Below are 19,296 nucleotides of genomic sequence, written 5' to 3' on the forward strand. Positions count from 1 at the left end.
TACTGTCAGTTCCTGATGTTTAAGAACGTGAATATCTGAGTCAGGGAAGAATAGGATTCCACCCTGCCGGAGCCACTTAATACGCATGACCCTATGTGTGTAACTTAACCCTTAGCGCCCCAGTTTCCTCATGTAAAATGAGGTTAAGAATGGTTTCCGGAAGTTCCCATTGTTGCACAGCAGAAACAAGTCCAACTAGAAACCATGAGGTTGCAGGCCTCAATCAGTGGGTTAGGGATCCGGTGTTGCCATGAGCTGTGGCGTAGGTCGCAGACGTGGCTCGATCTCGCGTTGCTGTGGCTATGGTGTAGGCCGGTGGCTACAGCTCCGATTAGACCCCTAGCTTGGGAACCTCCATATGCTGCGGGCGTGGCCCTGAAAAGACAAAAGACAAAAGACCAAAAAAAAAAAAAGAATGGTTTCCATGTTGCATCATTGGATGTTGAAATTGGGATAATGTATGAAAGGTGCTTGGCACAGTCCCTGGCAAGCATGGTGATAACCCAACACACGGCAGCCATTATTAATAATTTGTTACACCCCTTTTCAAACTGTGTCCCCAGCCTAATCCCCATGGCCATAGAAACAGTGTGCTAGAACCAGGCTTTGGAATCAGACAGATCTGCAGAATTCTGTGCCCACACAGCCCTCTGGGGTGGTGGTGAGGATGAAATAAGTGCGTAATCATAATAAGCATGTATAAGTGCTTTACACAGCTAACTCATTTAATCCTCACAAGTTTAAGAAGTAGCTACCGTTACTGTATACAATGTACACATGAGGAGATTGCTGTAAACAGAAGCCTTAAGTAACTGGTTCAAGGTCAAAACTGGCAAATGAATAAGGCAGGGAGGGTGCAGAGTAAGCTTGTCTAGCCACTCTGGTCAATCCCACCCTCTATCATAGGAGTTAAAAAATGCGAATTATATTGCTGTACAGTTGCAGACGCAGTAAAACGACAAGGTGCCAGAATGGATGTTTGAGACAATATCTGTGTGAATCTGTGAATCGTTAGGGAATAAAGTCAAGCCAGTGATATGACCAAATAAAGTTAAGAGTGCCTACTGTATACCAGGTGTTCTTCTGAGGGCTTGGCATAGTAATTGCACATTAATTCTGAGAACCATCATGCGTGGTTCATGGTGAATTCTGTCCACATGCATGTTTGAGGTTCCCAGTCTCAGATTGGGCTTGAAAACCACTTTTCCTTAGAGCTGGGAAGAAAAGTGACTGTGGCTGGGCCAAACCAAAGAGCAAACAGGATGTGCAAAGATTCGGAAGGGCAACTTCGTCATGGCCAAGTTTCCAGCCTTCTTTTCCACTGGTCCAGAAAAATATATGCGCAGAGCAAGGCGATCTCCAGGCTGAGAACCTGGAGGTGTCAGTCAGGGGCTGGCAGGAAACAGATGGCATGCTCAAATTAGGCAATTGGAGGAGAGGTTAATAAAGGAGCTATTTACAAAGGTGTGGGGGGAACTACAAAGATAGCGCAGTTCCCCCAGGCTGGTAGCTGAATGCTGTCACCTCCCCAGGCCTGAAGGCAGAGAGGACAAAGTGGTGAACTGAACCCTGAGACAGAGTACTGAGGGGGAGATTTCCAGCTGCCAAAGGAGCTGTGGCCTTTGCTAGAGGGGCTCAGCCAACCCACAAAGCTCAGCGAGGTGGAGACAGGGGAATAAGCCTCACTTTCCTCTCCCTTTCCTGCCTCCTGTTCAGCATCCCCATTGTTTGAGCCCAACCAGGAACTAGAGGGTAAGGGGCTTCATTGATTCCATCCAAGATCAGCCTCCCTGGACACAGAGAAGGGTCAAGGGGGATGGAGTGAGGGTCTGGATAGGCGCAGGGAAGATTTCTGGAACACTGGTTCTCAGCTGGAACCACAGAGAGGCGGTCGCCCCCCTAGAACTGGAGATTCAGAAGCAAAGAGAAGTTTAGGATCTTAGTGATGGTGGCCTGGTCCTGGGATTGTGGCTTTGGGTGGCTGGTACACGGCTAGACTCAGGAGGGCCAAACTGGGCACCTGACATCAGCTTCAGTCGCTCCACACTTTGGATGGAGTCTCTTAAGCAACTCAAATTAAGTTGACTATTGAATCCCATTTTTTCTCTGTGGCTTTATGCTCTTAAAAGCCAGAAACAGTCACAGAGGACTTTGTAAGCTTATAGTCTCTGACTATAAACCCACTCATGTCCTTCAAACCTGGCATAAATTTCACTTCTGTGCTGTCTCTCCTGATGTTTGTATGCGTGTGTCCTACTGTTTAAAATACAGACCCCACAATGGCATGTTTTATTCATCTCCGTATGCCCAGTACCTGACATGAGACTGACATACTATGGGATTCCCCCCAAAATTCGTTAAATCTTTATGTCCCTGGAGTCCTCAGCAGACTCCAATTTAACTGGCATTTATTAAGCCCCTACCACTTTCTAAGTGCTGCAGCAGGTCATTTTCCTATCAGTTCTCTAATTTAAAAGTCCCGACAGCCCCAGTTATTATCCCTGCTTTTTTATTTATTTATTTATTTATTTATTTATTTATTTACAAGTGAGGAAACTGAGGCTCAGGGAGATGAAAGAGGCAGCACCTGGATTTGAGCAGAGTTCTACTTCCCTGGCTTAATGCTCTTTCCTTTCCTGCTCAGAAGGTGTCCCTTGATTGGTCATTGAACAGTAACTCATGCATATGCATGAGCTGACTGCATGAATGAGCTCAGCGGAGCCTCTCTGTGTGTATGTGCTTTGTGAAGCTCTGAACATCACTGATGGTGCTGGCCTGTTCAGGGTACTCATCCCAGTTTGAGGGCTGCTACCAACTAAAGCACCCATGGATATCCTTCCCAACCCCCAGCCCCACCCCCACCCCCTTGTAATAGGACCATGAGACTGGGCTGGACAGACGATGCCTCCGAAAGCAACTCTAAATTGGATGCAGGAGCCTGGCTCTCTCATAATTGGCCTGATCCCATTGATTCAAAGCACACCAATTTCTGACAGTTTCCTCTGAGTACTGGAAACATGAAATTGTCAAGCGCCTACCCTTTAGTTGTTCTGCGAAGGGAGCTCACAAAATTCGAAATGGACAGTTAAAGGCACCTGTCTCAGAAGAGCCCCCAAAACACCCCCACTCACCAAAAAAAAAAAAAAAAAAAAACAGAACAAAAGTTAAAAAGCTGGTCCTTGTGATGCCTATTCCATATGCCCTGAACTTGCACATAGTTCTCTCAATCCTCAAAGCAGTCCTGATTATAGAAAAAAAAAAAAAATTACTGTTCGCTATATTTTATAGGTGATGGGCCTGAGGTTTTTCGGGTCGAGGGATGCGTGTCCAAAGTCACACAGGTAGGAAGTGGCAGAGTGGGGACTTAGGGCAGATCTGAATCTCTGGCTCTTGCCCGTGGATGAGATCAGCCCAATGGAGCTTTCTGCTGCTTCTAAACCTGCTGGCCTCAATTACAGGTAGTACTGCCGTGATTCCTGCTCATTACCTTCTGCCCTATTTTACTGAGGATTCAGGGCAGATTTGAATCTGCCCTAGAAAAACATCTGCCTGACCCCTCAGAGAGAGAGAAAGAGAGAGAGAGAGGGAGGAATGTGTTTCTAGGCTGTTCTATAGAACCTAAGGCATTTCCATGACAATGCCTTTAAGTGCCTTTTCCTGCACCCTTCTCACAGTCTGCCCTGTTGATTTCTGCCCTATCTCTCCTTCTAGGCAGAGTGCTCTTCAAGGGCAGCCCCTGCCCCTGCTCCTTCTATCTCCTCTCTCTCCCAAAGTCTCAGGGTCCATCAACATTCACTGAGCACTGGTTGCACACCTCGTTCCAAGTCAGATCCTTTCACAGCCGCGACCAGCTTTTCTGTTTGTGGCAACCCATGTGGAATGGATTGTATGATGAACCCATTTTACAGATGAGGATATTGAGGCTGGGAGCGGGGAAAGAACTTGCCCAACGCCACAGACTTAGTCAAGGGCAGGTTTGGGAGTTTAGCAGGGCTATGGGGCCCCACTATGGGTGATCTTTTTGCAATACCGAAGCTGCAGCTGCTGGGCACGTCCTCTGTAAAGGTCATTGGTTGAACAACAAAGGAAAGAGGCAAGAGAAGAAGAGGAGGGATACTGAAAACAGTTGAAGACAGCAAAATAAAGAGAAACAGTAGAATATTTATTTATTTGCTTTTGGGGGCCACACCCACAGCATTTAGAGGTTCCCAAGCTAGGGGTCAAATTGGAGCTACAGCTGCCAGCCTACAGCAAAGCCACAGCAACGCCAGATCTGAGCCACGTCTGCGACCTACACCACAGCTCATGGCAACGCTGGATCCTTAACCCACTGAGCAAGGCCAGGGATTGAACCTGAAACCTCATGGTTCCTAGTCGGATTCATTTCCACTGCACCACAACAGGAACTCCACAATAGAACATTTGGAAGCAGTAAAGTTGATGGAAGGTTAGAGAAATGGGTCTAGGGTTTAGCTTCCTTTCTTCTGAGGCCATGAAAAGATAGGCACACCCTCAAGATCAGAGAAAGGAAAACATGGAAGCAACAGGAATTCGAGCTGGAGTTTCACTGAGCTTCCTCTGTGGGGATGGACACACTCAGAAGGTCCACTCCACTGGATGTGCTTCATAGCTCTGAATCCAAACAAGAAGATTCTTTTCAAGGAATTCGAGCTATTTATAGATAGAATATACATATATGTAGCCATGCAGTGAAGTTAGAGGTCTCTGCCCTTGGACTTAAATGACCAAGGGTCAAATTCCAGGTCTGTCCTTTCCTAGCTGTCTAGCCCGTGATAAAACCTCTTACGTCTCACAACCTCAGTTTCTCTTCTGTAAAACAGGCTTGACAAGGAGTTCCCACTGTGGCACGGAGGGTTAAGAATCCGGCATAGATTGCACCTGTGGCTCGGATTCCATCCCTGGCCTGGGGACTTTCATACTGTGGGTGTGGCCAAAACAATTTTTTTTTTTAAAAGGCACTACAAGATTCCCAATTTCATAGGGGGCTAGTAAATCAAATGAGGCAAAGTAGTGAATATAAGCCCCAAATGGAAGCTTAGTTAAAAGTTTTCCACATTGTTCTACCTAATGGATTCATTTTAAATGAAGAAAGACAGAGTAGCCCCCTCTGATATGAGTTCCAGCTCCCCACTTGGGTTGGCACATGGAGATAGTTCAGAGCAACAGAGGTTTCCAGAGACTCTGGAGCCAGACTGTTGGGGTCTAAACCTGGCTTTGCCCTTTGCAAGCCGGGTGACCTTACTTAACCTCCGTTTGCCTCAGTTTTTTTTACCTGTAAAATGGGAGTAACGAGAGCACTTCCTTCTTAGAGTCCTTAAGAAGCATGGGGCTCCTGGGAACCCTGCCTGGCACATAGCCAGTGTTCAGAAAATGTCAGTTATTACAGTATTGTCATTATTATTATAACGTGCTGAGTGCTTTTCTTATGGCTGCATTTCAACTGTTTCACTGCCCCCGCCCCTGCTTCCCCCATAATCCAGCTGTGGGGCTGAAGGACCAGGTTCTGCAGGGCAGAAAGGCACTACTTAAGCGAGGAGAGAGCCTCGTCATCTTTCAGTGATGTCAGGAGGGCGCCTTATCAATAATTGAACAGTTTTTCCAGGAACCCAATCTAGAGAGTGCAGTGCCCTGGCTGCAGTAGGGCCAGGCTGGCTGAGGCTCCCAGAAGGCTCCAGGCACAGTGGGGACTGTTATCTGCTTGCTCCGTGGGCGGTGGGGTCTGGTTGCTGCTGCTGGAAGGACTCCTGCTGCGGGTGGGACTTGAGACTCAAGCCTCCCAGCAGGGCACTTGATCTTCCACCAGCCCCGCCCTCGCAGTCCTGTTCTAACAGCCCCAAAATAGAAGGTCTACTCTGCACCTGGCGTGCTTGAGCCCAGAGCCTGGAAGTCATTCTGAACACCTCCCCCTCCCTTGCGGCTCACTTTCAAGCCATCCGTGGGTCCTGATAATTTTGTTTTTAGGCGTGACCCAAATCTGCCCCCTTCTTCCATTTTTGTTACCATCACCCTAGTCCAGACATGCTGGGGCCCCCACAGCAGCATCTCACTGGCTTCCTTGATCCCCCGCCCCAACACCCTCAGCCCCCACTTCCCCCACCCCTGCCCGGGGCACACACACAGTAGCAGAGGCTAAGAGTGATTTTTCTAAAATGCAAATCATCTGGTCGTGTCACTTCCATGCCTAAAAGCTTCAGTGTCTCTGTGTTGCTCAGAGGAAACTATTCAGCCCCTCCCCTCCATGCGTCCTCAAGGCCTCTGGCTTCACCCCCAGCCCTTCTCGTCTTCATTCACGACCTTCCAGCTACACCACCCTTGTATCAATGCCTGTCACAGTGCCTTCACACCTCCAGGTCCTCCCCTGTCCTGTTCTCTCTTCCCTGTCTGCCTCCTACTTGTCATGCAGTTCTCAGATAACGTCACCTCCTCAGAGAAGCCCTCCCTGACCTCCAGCCTACGGCAATGACCCCTTTCACCCCTTCCTCCCTCCACTGCCCCTGCATATCTCCTCTGTGAGACTCCCGCCACCATGCCTGTGTCAACTTATCAGCTTCCTTATTTATTATTATTTTTTAATAGTTATTTCCCCAATACGATTTTTTCCCTACTGTACAGCATGGTGACCCAGTTACACATACATGTACACATTCTATTTTCGCACATTATCATGCTCCATCATAAGTGACCAGACATAGTTCCCGGTGCTACACAGAAGGATCTCCTTCCTCATCCATTCCAAAGGCAATAGTGTGTATCTATTAACTCCAAGCTCCCCGACCACCCTGCTCCCTCCCCCTCGGCAACCACAAGTCTATTCTGCAAGTCCATGAAGCAGCTTCCTTATTTAGTGTCTCTCTCCTCCACTGGAAGGTGAGCCCAAGAAACACAGATCCTGTCTGTCTTGCTCACAGCTGCATCCTCAGGACCTCCAGTAGCTCCTGATGCCTGGCAGGTGGGCAGCAAATATTTATTACACAAATGCATGGAAACTAGGAGGTTGGGTAGTGTTGTGGGGCGAGTGCTGATCTCGGAGTCTAGAGCTCTGAGTTTGAGTCCCAGCTCTGGGACCCGCTCCCTGTGTGTGATTAAGCCCGTCTTTGTGCCTCTCTGAAGCTATAGTAAAGTCAGGAGACCTGGTGTCTGGCCCAGGCTCCGCCACTTGCAGTCTGTGTGATTGGACAGCTCCCCTGATCTCTTTGAGCCTCCTCTTCTTCATCTGTCAAAGGGGGACTGTACGGTCTACCTCACGGGAGACTGGTCAAGATTCCTTGCACCAGTGTGTGTGGAATCTGTGCATGTAGACAGAGCCTGGTACATTCTGGGGGTGATGGGAGGGGAGCCCAGGGGCTGTCAAATCCTCCAGGCATTCTGCACCAAGTGGAGCAGGCAGATCCCGTGTTCATGTCATAGAAGCCACAGCCAGAAGGGTAAAAAGCAAACAATCAGCCCAAAGCCTATTGGAAGGCACCCACTTCAAAGGAGCCAAGCCAGAGCACCAACCCTAGAGTGTATGCTTCCTTCTTTAGGGAAGAAAAGCTCCCTCTGACTTCACCGAGTTTCCCTTTGGGAATGGGCTGCCAGGGAGCTCCGAGGGACCTTGAGTCCTCACCACAGGCTTCTCTCCTGCAGTGCGAGTATCCATTGTGCAAAATGGCCATAACCTGATAGATAATTTAATGGTATACAATTGGCTTTTCGGGGGCCCCTGAGGGAACCGCAAGGGTGAGAGGTGAATGGCTTTGAAGTTCTAACATTTGCTTACAGAGACTTCGTCATAACACTGGCTGGAGAAGACGATGAAGAGGATAAAAAAATACCTGAGATGCTTGGCCCCGATGTCAGGGCTGCTGGCTGTAAGCGGGGTAGCACGTGATCCAACACCACGGGAGTTGCTGACATTTAGGTTTTACGGCAGCTGTGAACTCCCAGCTACAGAAACACTTTTACTGCGGGGACTCCTGGAGGAAAAATTATTTTTGTTATTATGACTCTAAAGCTCCCTAGCCCAAATCCCCTTATTTTTTTCTGCCATCGAAACAATGTATTTTATAACCATGACCCAGAACTTGGGGTTGCGCTGCCATTAAAGCCAGAAATGGGCCAGCAATGCTCAGCAAAACTATTTTCACCTGCTTGCCAGAGTATTGTTTATGCTTTTGTTTTTGTTTTTTTTCATCTTTGGAAAAACATTAACGTGAGTAAGGCACTTAGCTCAGCACCTGGTATATAGGAAGCGCTCTGTAAACATTAGCTGTTATTGTTCCTACTCTTATTTTATCAACAGTGGTGTATCTGAACACCCTTTGTAGTAAACTATCTCAGATCCCTTTGGGGGAATGAAGTCAATGATAAAGAAATTCTAGGAGTGTAGGGTATGTTCTAAGCGTCTGGATGGAGTGAATTTATTTCCAGTGCCCTGTGACTCTATATCTGTCAGATAATGCCTGGCTGTCTCCTAAAGTGACCTAGATAAGATGCCCCAGATTGGATGCGAGGGGGAAACTTGTGTAAACTAGGCACAACCAGGCACCTCTGAATAATCTCATCACATTTAGACCTCATGGAGACCTTGAGAGGTGAGCCTTATTTTCCCTAACTGAATAGAGAAACCGGGTCTCAGTACCAGTCAGTAACTCCAGAGGAATGGAGCTAGAACGTGGTCAGGCTGGATTTGAACCCAGATCTTTATGACTCTAAGGATTGCAACCCTCTACTCTCTGGAATTGGTTCTTAGGCTTCGGCCACTTCCTTAGGAGCCTGCAGCAAGTTGGAGCTTGCAAAGTTTGCATTCGTTTAAAAAGTGGCTTCCCAAGTTGCGATTTGTTTTTTTAGTGTTCATTCCCCACATTGCAGGCTGCCCTGCTCCAGACCTCCGACTTCTCTTAGTTGGTCAAACCTCTCATCTGTAATCCAACCCACGATCCTAGCAGAATCCAGTCAAAATAAGTTATCTGTTGTCAGGGCTGCTTAAATATTTCATGGTGGCCTGGATCGGGGTAGAGGGCAGATCTCTCTGCCCTGGGGACCAGTGAGCAGCTGATAGATCAGCTGCAGGCACCAGATGTCCAGGAGCTAGGGAGATGGCCCATTAGACAAGGCAAGCAGACGGAGGATGCTTCAGGTTAAGCATCTTTTTTTTTTTTTCTTTTACTTTTTACAGCCGCACCTGAACCATAAGGAAGTTGCCAGGCTAGAGGCTGAATTGGAATTGCAGCTGCTAGCCTATGCCACAGCCACAGCAATGCCGGATCTGAGCTGCATCTGTGGCCTACGCCGCAGCTTGCCGCAATGCTGAATCCTCAACCCACTGAGCAAGGCCAGGGATCGGACCCACATCCTCATAGACACTATGTTGGATCCTTTTTTTTTTTTTTTTTTTTTTTGCTTTTTACAGTTGCACCCATTTTTTACTGGCACATGGAAGTTCCCAGGCTGGCAGTCAAATCGGAGCCACAGCTGCCAGCTCACACCACAGCCACAGCAACGCAGGATCCGAGCCACATCTGCGAACTTCACCAGAGCTCACGGCAACGCCAGATTCTTAACCCACTGAAGGAAGCCAGGGATCGAACCCTCAACCCCATGGCTCCTAGTCGGATTCATTTCTGCTGCGCCATGATAGGAACTCCCACATGTTGGGTTCTTAACCCACCGAGCCACAATGGGAATTCCAGGTTAAGCATCTTTTAAGGACAGGGATGCATGTTTATAAGAGGTCAAATTTTAAAATGCCTGATTTATATGGACTCCTAAACCTTGCCTTAGAGAAGATGCTTTGGTGTTTTTATAAGCATTATATCAGCCCTCACATGATCTTCTAAGAAATACACACATGCACACACGAGGCTGGCTGAGCATACCAATCTGCAGATGGGGAAATTGAGGCTGGCAGAATTTAAATGACATGTTCTAGGTTATTGGGAGGTAATGGCAACTCAGGGATCTGACCCCCGTTTTCTGTCTCCATCTAAGAGAAGTAACAGGTATTGAAAAGATCTTGGAATCTGGAGAGAGAGGAAACTAAGGTTCTCTCCCATGTCTTCCACTCACCGCCTACGGCCAGATCACTTTCCTGGTCTAGCTGCAATTTCAATCTTTGGAGGAATTCTTGGCCATTGCCAACATGAGCTTTCCCCTTCAGCAGGAGAGCAGGCAGACCTGAGGGATGAGAAAGCCATTCCAATCCTGTGCCCAGGACCTCAGCCTTGGGAACATAGGCATCAATCCTGGGCGGAGAAGGAAGCTGCTTACCTGTTGGTTGTCTGTTTTTTAAGGGTCCGAGTGCAAAGGGAGAATGCCAGTGATTAGGGGGAAATGCCAGGGAGGTTTAATCGACTGGAAGTTGCCTCTGTGACCCAGGGAGCCGGTGCTGCTAGAGAAACAAGGAATCCGAAGCCGAAAAGCGGGAGGGGAAAGGTTCCGGGAGGTGGTGTCTAGCAAGGTGCACTGGTTTAGTATGCCAGCTCCCCGCTTCTCATTCTCTTGGAAATGATTTCTTGAGTGCCTACGGCATGCCAGGCACAGGGCTAGGTCCTGGGAAGTGAGATGAGGCGCGCTCAAGGGGCCTGCATTCCAGCGTTGGGGGGGAGGGTGTTGTACCATTAGATGAGAGGTTTAATGATCCCAAGGGTTCTACAGGAAACAGAACAGGACAAGATGGAGGGACTGGCAGGAGGCATGTCCTACAGGGAGGTGACGAGGAGCGATCTCAGAGGTGGACCTGAAGGATGACGTGGACCCAGCCAGAGGGGAGACGTTCACGCAAGAGGAGAAGCCTTGAGGCAGCGCATATAACAGCTGAAAGTAACAGAAAAGCCAACTCCAGATGGCTTGAATGATAAGGAAGTTTCTGACTTCCCTGACTAGGAGTTCTCAAGCACAAGGGTGAAAAGTTGGGGACAGAGGAGTGCTCAACTCTGTCATTAGAATGTGGGGTCTTCCAGGTGTCACTGCTCTGCCAGGCCCAGCATCCTGAGGCTGGATCCCCTTTATGGTCCCTGGATGGCTGCCTGTAGTTGCAGGCATATTTGGACCTGTGTTCAGAGGAAAGAAGAAAATGTCTCTTGTTTTTCTTTGGTTTTGTTTTGGTCTTTTTAGGGCTGCACCTGTGACATATGGAAGTTCCTAGGATAGGTAGGGGTTGAATTGGAGTTGTAGCTGCCAGCCTATGTCACAGCCACAGCAACACTGGATCTGAGCTGCATCTGTGACCCACACTACAGCTGAAGGCAATGCCAGATCCTTAACCCACTGAGCATGGCCAGCCCTATGAATGAATACTAGTCGGGTTCTTAACCTGCTGAGCTACAACAGGAACTCCTCTTGTGTCGTTTATAAAAAGGGCGATTTTTCCAGAACTCAGCCCCCCTCCCCCAGCACACTTTTTCTTAAACTAGAGCTGGCTCACAAGCCTAACCCCCACTAGTCACAAATGAGAGAAATGACATTATCTGTGATTCGATTGGGCATCTAATTGCTAAGGGGTAGGATAACCCCTCCATCCCTGATGGGTGGATACTTCTATCCAAATCCGGATTCTGTTTGCAAGGAGGGAAGGGGAGAGAGTGTTAACAAGACAACCATCAGTACCCAGGATAAATATGCACAAGCTCGTGGGGAGGAGGTGGGAAGACAAGGCAAAAGGCACAAGAGGAAGGGGTCCTAGGAGGAGGGTCAGGGAGGAGGACAGGAGATTCCTGATTCACTCGTGAGCAGGTTGTTACTCATGCATGAGAAATGAAGGTGATGATATTTCATAAATAAAGGCACAACAATTATACAGCACACCATTACTGTGTGAACCACTAGAAAGAATAACCACTGTCAAACTATGACAAGGACATCATGTAAATTAATGCTCTGATTTCTCAGACGTTATGTAAATTAATGCTCTGATGTCTCAGACGTGAAAAAATATATATGAGTTTGAATCACTGAAACATGGTGGCAGCAACGTCTGGGTGGATGCAGAACTGGAATGTAAATCCAGGTCCCCTGTTTTTTCTTCCCAAGTTGTGGTTTGATTTCATTTCTGTGAGGGTTGTTACGGCCAGACCTTACAGGTAGGGTCAACACGGTGGACTCGTGCTGGGGTGGAAATTATAATGTGGCATAGAGTGAAAACAACCTAAGTTTGACTTCCTCTTGGGCCCCCCAGCTGTGATGGGACCTTGGACAAACCCCTGCCGTCCCTGGTCGTGTTTCCTCTGCTGCCTTTCCTGGCTGCTATGAGGATTTGCAGAAACCATGCAAAGAAGCCTTCTAGCCCAGCACGCAACATGCTTGCAGGTGCCCAATCGGTTCCCTTCCTTTCTCTCCTGCCACTGGGTGAATATTCAAACATCATTCCCCAGAGACAGAGCCTTTGCTCTCCACTCCCCTTCCAAACCCACTGGCCCTACTGTTGCATTTTGCCTTTTGAGTCCACAGTGCCTGGAAACGAACCTCACCTTGGACTCCTCTGGGTGGTGGCCAAATCAGCTCCGTCCAACTTACCACGTGCCACCAACGCACTCTCTATTTCAGTCAAGGTCCCAAGGGCTTCCATCTAAACCTCTTGAGGCTACAAGGTACCAAATGTTTTGAATTAATTGGCTTCTATTTTCCTTTCTGTACATGTGCCTCGGTGCCTTTTTAGGGCAAGATTGACTAGAGGAATCCTTCCTGAATTCTGGCAGCCCTGATTCAACTTGGAGTTAATTATCTCTAATATGCTGTACAATTCCCTTTGTACTTTTTATGACACTGAGCGGAGGCATAATTTACCCAAGTCTATCATTTGAGACTTTGTTTTTAACAAAAAGAAAGTTATTATGTGTGCGTATAAAAATATTCGCTCTGTCCATCATTGTCTATCAATGAGGTGTTTATAAAGGACACATCGCTCTGCCAGTCACTGTGCTGTGTCCCTTGTTACCAGGTTAACTGCTCATAAGCCTATCAGGTCAGTAGCCTTAACCCCAATTGGCAGAGGAAAAAACTAGGTTCCGAATGAAGAGGGAGGGCTGCCAGGAGTATGTTCTTTCATGATTCGATTTTCCATAACCTCCAGTAGCCCAGTTTCCTCCCTTTGTCCCCACGCCCTAGGGTTGGTCCCTGCTTCCCTCTGTTACCTCACCATCCCTGGTGTGTCCCCTAACCACGTGCTATGAGTGGCCTTTCCGCCGGGGCTCTGAGCAGCCCACTTGCGCAAGAGCACACAGTGGATAGAGAAGGGTTGACTGTGAGATTCCACATCTCCCTCTGCCTGCTGTCTGTGTCCCTCTGCCCCTGATCCTGAGAACTTATTATTATTATTATTTAGGCTGCACCTGCAGCATATGGAGGTTCCCAGGCTAGGAACCAGGGGTCCAATTGGCGCTGCAACTGCAGGCTTTAACCCTCAGAACGAGGATCCTTAGCCCAATGAGCGAGGCCAGGGATTGAATCCCCATTCTCATGGATACCGTTAGGGTTCTTAACCCATGGAGCCGCAACAGAAACTCCCAAGAACTTATTTCTCAGGCTTAGAAAAAAAGAGAGCCATGTTGCATCTTTGAATGTCTCTGTATTTTTGATAGGACATCCAAAAGGAGGCAGGAATCTGGTGAAAGTGCAGGTGTTTCCCATCCAAAATTCTATTCAAACGGAGCCAATTGACATCAGTCACATGGTTCCTTTTGACAGGCTCTTGTTCAGGCATAGATTTGAAGCTCCCTGTGGGGAGCTGTGTGGAGAGTCCCCGGGCTGCCCTAATGAAGTACACACAATGTGTGCTTAAGACAATGGAAAATTGTTCTCTCTCAGATCGGGAGGCCGGAAGTCCAAAGTCTTGGCGTCAGCAGGGCCACGCTCCCTCTGAGCCTCTGTGGGGACTCCTTCCTGCCTCTTCCCAGCTTCAGGTGATGGCTGGCCCTCTTTGGTGGCCCTTGGCTTGCAGTTGCATCCCTTGGCTTGCAGATCCCACATGTCTCTGTGTCTCCTCCTCAAGTAAGGCACCTGTCTTATTGGATTAAGGGTTCACCCTACTCCAGATGGCCCTCATCTTAACTAATTACATCTTCAACAGCCCTATGTCCAAATATGGTCACTTTCTAAGTTATTTGGGGTCTGGACTTCAACATATCTTTTTGAGTGACACTAACTGATAGCTGAGTTATCACTGAAGACTGGGGGTTGACTTGGCGGGGGTCTGACTGCCACTTGGAGATAGATTGAGCAAAAAAGATTCAGAAGAAGAAAAAGATCAGGGGCCATGATAAACTTTTAGTGGTAGCCCCCTGCCCCCACTCCCCATTTTTTATTTTATTTTTTATTTTTTTATTTTTTTTATTTTTTTTGTCTTTTTGTTGTTGTTGTTGTTGTTGCTATTTCTTGGGCTGCTCCCACGGCATATGGAGGTTCCCAGGCTAGGGGTCCAATCGGAGCTGCAGCCACCGGCCTACGCCAGAGCCCCAGCAACGCGGGATCCGAGCCGCGTCTGCAACCTACACCACAGCTCATGGCAACGCCGGATCGTTAACCCACTGAGCAAGGGCAGGGACCGAACCCGCAACCTCATGGTTCCTAGTCGGATTCGTTAACCACTGCGCCACGATGGGAACTCCCACTCCCCATTTTTTAAATGACCATAAGCGGTGTTTACTCATTAAACATTCCTGTTTCCTGCTTGGAGGAATATCCATTCCTGTTTCCATTTGGAGGCACAAGGATAAAGATGGTGGTGGAGACTCTGAGAGGTGGGCGATTAGGCAGATTTTTTTTTTTTTTTTTTTTCTTTTTAGTGCCACACTTGCAGCACATGGAGGTTCCCAGGCTACGGGTCAAATTAGAGCCATAGCTGCTGACCTACACCACAGCTCACACAATGCTGGTCCTTCACCCACTGAGCAAGGCCAGGGATCGAACCTGCATCTTCATGAATGCTAGTCAGATTTGTTAACCGCTGAGCCACGATGGGAACCCCTAGACAGATTATTTTCATGAAACTAATAGGACCTCTGGATTCACATAGTGGGGGTGGAGAGTGGTGGGCGGGGACTGTGGGATGACGGTAGCGTTTTTTAAAAAAAATCCCCATTTCTTGTGTTTTGGAGTACCATTTATGGATCTGCGCCAGGGGGTGTTAATATGCAAAAGCAGGAGACTCAAAGGCCGAGGGGACAAAGGAAGCCTGGGGCAAGAGGGACTGGCTTTGGAGAAAGAAAGGATTTGAGAGGCATTCTGCAAAAACGCCAGCATCAGCACCTTCCCTGCCTCCCTCCCTCCCTCCTTCTTCCTGCTCTTCCACCCATTTTTCTTTCAGGCCTCCTCTCCGCTCCCACCTTATGATCTTGCCAAAACAAGGTTAGGTGTTGGGCTTCCTGGAAGTCACAAATCAAAGACCTGGCCAAGCAGAAGCAGGGGCCACTGAGGCGGGTGTGCGGTGAGCGGGCTGTGAGTGTGTATGATGCATTGTGTCCAGCGACACGGGAACATGGCCTAAGCTGTCTGCTGTCTCAACAGGCACTTAATAAACAAATGCAGAAGCATTCCAAGGGTATTATAAAAAAGGTACTCCCTTTTTATAACTTTATTTTCTGTTTAAACAGGCTAGAGTTCTGACTGCAGTAGGAACCCTGACCAATGGGAGCCACTGCCCTCGGGGAATGGAGGGTCTGGGAGGAAACTGAGTCCCGGGGAGAGAGAAGGGCCCTGGGAGTCCCACCTTGTGTGCTCTTCTCAAGACTTCTTGTTATAAGAAAACTAGGATTGACACTTTTTGTGTTTAACTGTGAACTGTATTAATGACCGTGTGCTCAGTAAGATAATAGGCCCAAGAAGAAATGCTTTTAACACTTGAATTTCCCTTAAATTCATTTTTTTTAATGATCAAGAATATAGTATGTCAGAAAAAATATCTAGATAGTGCCAAAGAGTAAACAGCAAAGCATGGATTTTTCCCTCCATCTCTAATTCCTGGTCCCCCAGAGGCAACCTCTATGATGGGCTTTCTTCTATGGCCAATCTTTATAAACTACAAAGTCAGTATCTTCCTTGCTGATAGTGTTCTAACTGTTCCAAATGAAAGAGCTCTAAAGTAACATGAAAGGGTTGTTTTTTTTTTTTAATAATGATTTTTACTTTTTCCGTTATAGCTGGTTTACAGTGTTCTGTCAATTTTCTACTATACAGAAAGGTGACCTAGTCACACATACTGGTTTTTTTGTTTTTTTTTTAATTTCCTTTCTCCCCCACATAAACTTGTTTCTCTGGAAACAGACTAGCTTTTCTTCTGCTAGGTTATACCACCTCCAAGTTAGCCAGCAAGGCTAGAGCGTGGCCAGTGACATCTGGAAAGACCTTGTGATGCAGTGGTGTTCCTCTCATCTGTAGGCAGAGTTATCCCCATTTTACTGATGAACAAGCTGAGATCCCAAAAGACTAAGCGACTTACCTAAGGTCATAGGAGAAACGAGGTCTGACCACAGGTCTGGAGGGCTCTCTCTTCGGTACATGGAGCTTCCTTCTCACTTATTCGAAGAAGACTGTTAAGCTACTTCATGGTCGGTGAGTCTCAAATAAAAAAATAAGTAAAATTCTGAATCAATTAATGGATCAATGCCCAACAAATATTTATTAAGCAGCTGTTAATGCATCTGACTCCATATAGATGATTGAGGAGGTTATGAAAGTAAGGGATAGTGGGTTCAGATGGCGGCGCACGCATTTTTTGCCTCTTCTCCCCTGAAGAGTCTATTTCAAACGCAGACTGGTCTGTGACTTGTGTTTGACTAATAATCGAATTCAGCAGAAGCGATGCTATGTAACTCATGAGGCTAGGCTTTGGGAGATTGGCAACTTTCACTTTCACACCTTTGAATTACTTCCCTTTAGAATCCAGCTGCCCCTGCCACTTGGAGAGGCCACATGGAGAGACCACATACAGAGCACACTGGTCTGGTTGACAGCCCCAGCTGAGCTCCCAGCCGACAGCCAGGACCAACAACCAACCGTGAGAGCAAACCATCCTGGCCTGGCTGAGTCTCTAGATGAAAGTAGCCCTTGCAGCCACCATATGGAGCAGAAGAACTGCTCCGCAGAGCCCAGCCAGCGCACAGCATCAGGAGAGATAACCTGTGGTTGTGTCTGTTTTCCACCACTGAGTTTGGGAACGGTTTGTTATGCAGCGTCAGATGACAGAGACATAAGGCACAGCCTTTGCCCTGTGAGAGCTTACAAACTTCCGATGATTTCATGTGTTGTTCTATACCCTTTTTACAAATTTATCTTCTATATATAAATATGCTGGAATTCGGATTGCAGTAGGTACCCTAACTGATGCAGCCACTGAAGACAATTTTGCTAAGAAGCGTCTGGATAAGTCCTCATTTTACCAAGACTCCTTTGGCTGTGATTCGGAGAATGCTTGGGAGAGAGGGAACACCAGGAGGCAGGGAGACCAGTTAGGAGGCCACTGAGAGGAGGATTATGTCAACCTGGCAGTGGGAGAGGGAAAATAAGTACTTTGGGAAAATACTGACGATAGGTATTGATGATAGACTTTATAGGTCTTGGTGACAGAGAGAGTAAGAGAGAGGTAGGGAATAGCGAGGATCTCCAGGTTTCGGACTCGATCAGTTGGATGGATGGAAGTTCCAGTTATAGAGATCGAAAACCCTGGAGACAGAAGGGGGAATATTATCTTCCTTCTCTCTTTCATGGGTGACAGTACTGAGCAGTTGCTGGCTTCGAATCTACCTCCAATCTGTCCTTCGACCTTGGGAGATCCGAAGCATGTCTGATCAGATCACATGGCTACTTAAGACCCTTCAAGGCATTTCCATTCTTTTAAGATGAATCTATGATCCTCAGTGACTTGCTCCTTAGTCCTCCAGCCTCCCTCCGAAACCTTGCAATTTCCAGGAACGGGCAGGTTCCACTGTGCCCCGGGCTTTTGCCTATTTCCAGACCTCTGCTCCCACAATTCATTTTGTCTGCATCATCCTTCTCCTCTTCTTCACTTGGCTGATTCTGTGGTCAAAATTCAGTCATCACCTCCTCCAGCAACTTTCTCATCTCAGAGTAGGTGTCAATCCCTCCAGATCCGAGAATACCCTCTATTTACTTCTGGAGCCGCCCCACTCAGATTCCATTGTAATGGCCTGTTTATGTGTCTGGCTCTCCCTCTGGACTGAGAATTCCCAGAGTATTCGTGTCCTCAGAGCTGGCTCAGAGCTGGGCTAGGGCTTTTCCCTTGCATGACCTCATTTCTTAGCTGTACTCTTATTGTCAGCATTTTTACTATTGTTGTTGCTTCTCCTTTTGAAACTGGGTGCTGCTGGGGTAACACTGTCCAAATGAATTTGTAAACATACTTAAGAAAAAACAGACAACAAACAACATTTCAGAATCGAAAAGCAAAATCAAAAAAGAGGCCCCAAGTTTATACACAACTTCCTGTGGTAATGATTTAAGCGAGAGAACAATTAGTCCCCGGGTAGTTTAACAACCCAAACAAGTCCCAGGGGACATATGGAGAGTCTAAGGAGTGTGAAATTGCACAGAAAGACTGCAGAGCTTCAGCAGAAAGCAGCTTCCAGAGCTAAGACAGCCTGGCTTGTCCCTACTTCCTCGATCCCAGACCCCTTGCCTGAACTGCTTGCAGGGTGGGGCTCCGTATTGACACCAAACACTCAGGGGGCAACGCCCCAGGCCCCATCCTAGGGCTGTGTCTTGGGCTGCAGAGCGGTGCCTGCAGAGAAGTTCGACAGAGCCCAGTACTGTTGGTCCCACAGAAAAAAGATTCCCCCCCAAAAGCTCCCACTGTCCCATCCCTGACCTTCCTCCAGGACCCTTAGTGACAGATTTGGGAGATTAGAGTTGGGCACAGATGCCATGAGATCCCATCGTTAGCACTGCAGGCACTGTAACCACAGGGCAGGGCTGGAAAGAGGAGGCTGCAAAATGCCAGCTGGGACAAGGCCAGTGACACAGAGGTGAACCGTGCAGGGGTGAGGCAGTAGAGAATGGTGGGGTGTGAGGCTAATTAGGGTGCCCTGCTCCATCTAAATGTATTAACTACAACTCAGCTGCTACTGATTTTTGCCATAAGGGAAAACTGGGTCAAGGATGCCAGATCTTTTCAAGTTTCTTCAGCTGTACCCAGAAATTGGAATTTTAATGTGAAATCTCCCAATTTTAAATATTGAACATATATCTGCAAAATTTTAAAAACCTTTTGCCAAGCAAAGCACAGGCCCACAGGTGTCCAGTGGGTGGCCTCTTTTCTATGGACAGCATATGATCAAGCTTTAATCC

General features: G+C 47.7%; 1 long non-coding RNA gene across 10 annotated transcripts in view; it reads right to left on the minus strand.

Moving 5' to 3' along the window:
• LOC102164818 overlaps positions 1 to 19,296 on the minus strand; it is a 230,832-nt gene that overhangs the window by 16,422 nt on the left and 195,114 nt on the right. For 7 of the 10 annotated variants that reach the window (XR_002339638.1, XR_002339637.1, XR_002339634.1 and 4 more), the window contains exons 7-9: positions 16,433 to 16,551; positions 10,069 to 10,176; positions 7,836 to 7,976 (exon numbers count right to left, since the gene is read on the minus strand). This is a non-coding gene — a long non-coding RNA (uncharacterized LOC102164818). The other 3 variants (XR_002339640.1, XR_002339641.1, XR_002339642.1) reach the window with 3 other exon arrangements.

Source organism: Sus scrofa, chromosome 16 (assembly GCF_000003025.6).
Source record: "Sus scrofa isolate TJ Tabasco breed Duroc chromosome 16, Sscrofa11.1, whole genome shotgun sequence".
Classification (NCBI taxonomy): domain Eukaryota; kingdom Metazoa; phylum Chordata; class Mammalia; order Artiodactyla; family Suidae; genus Sus; species Sus scrofa.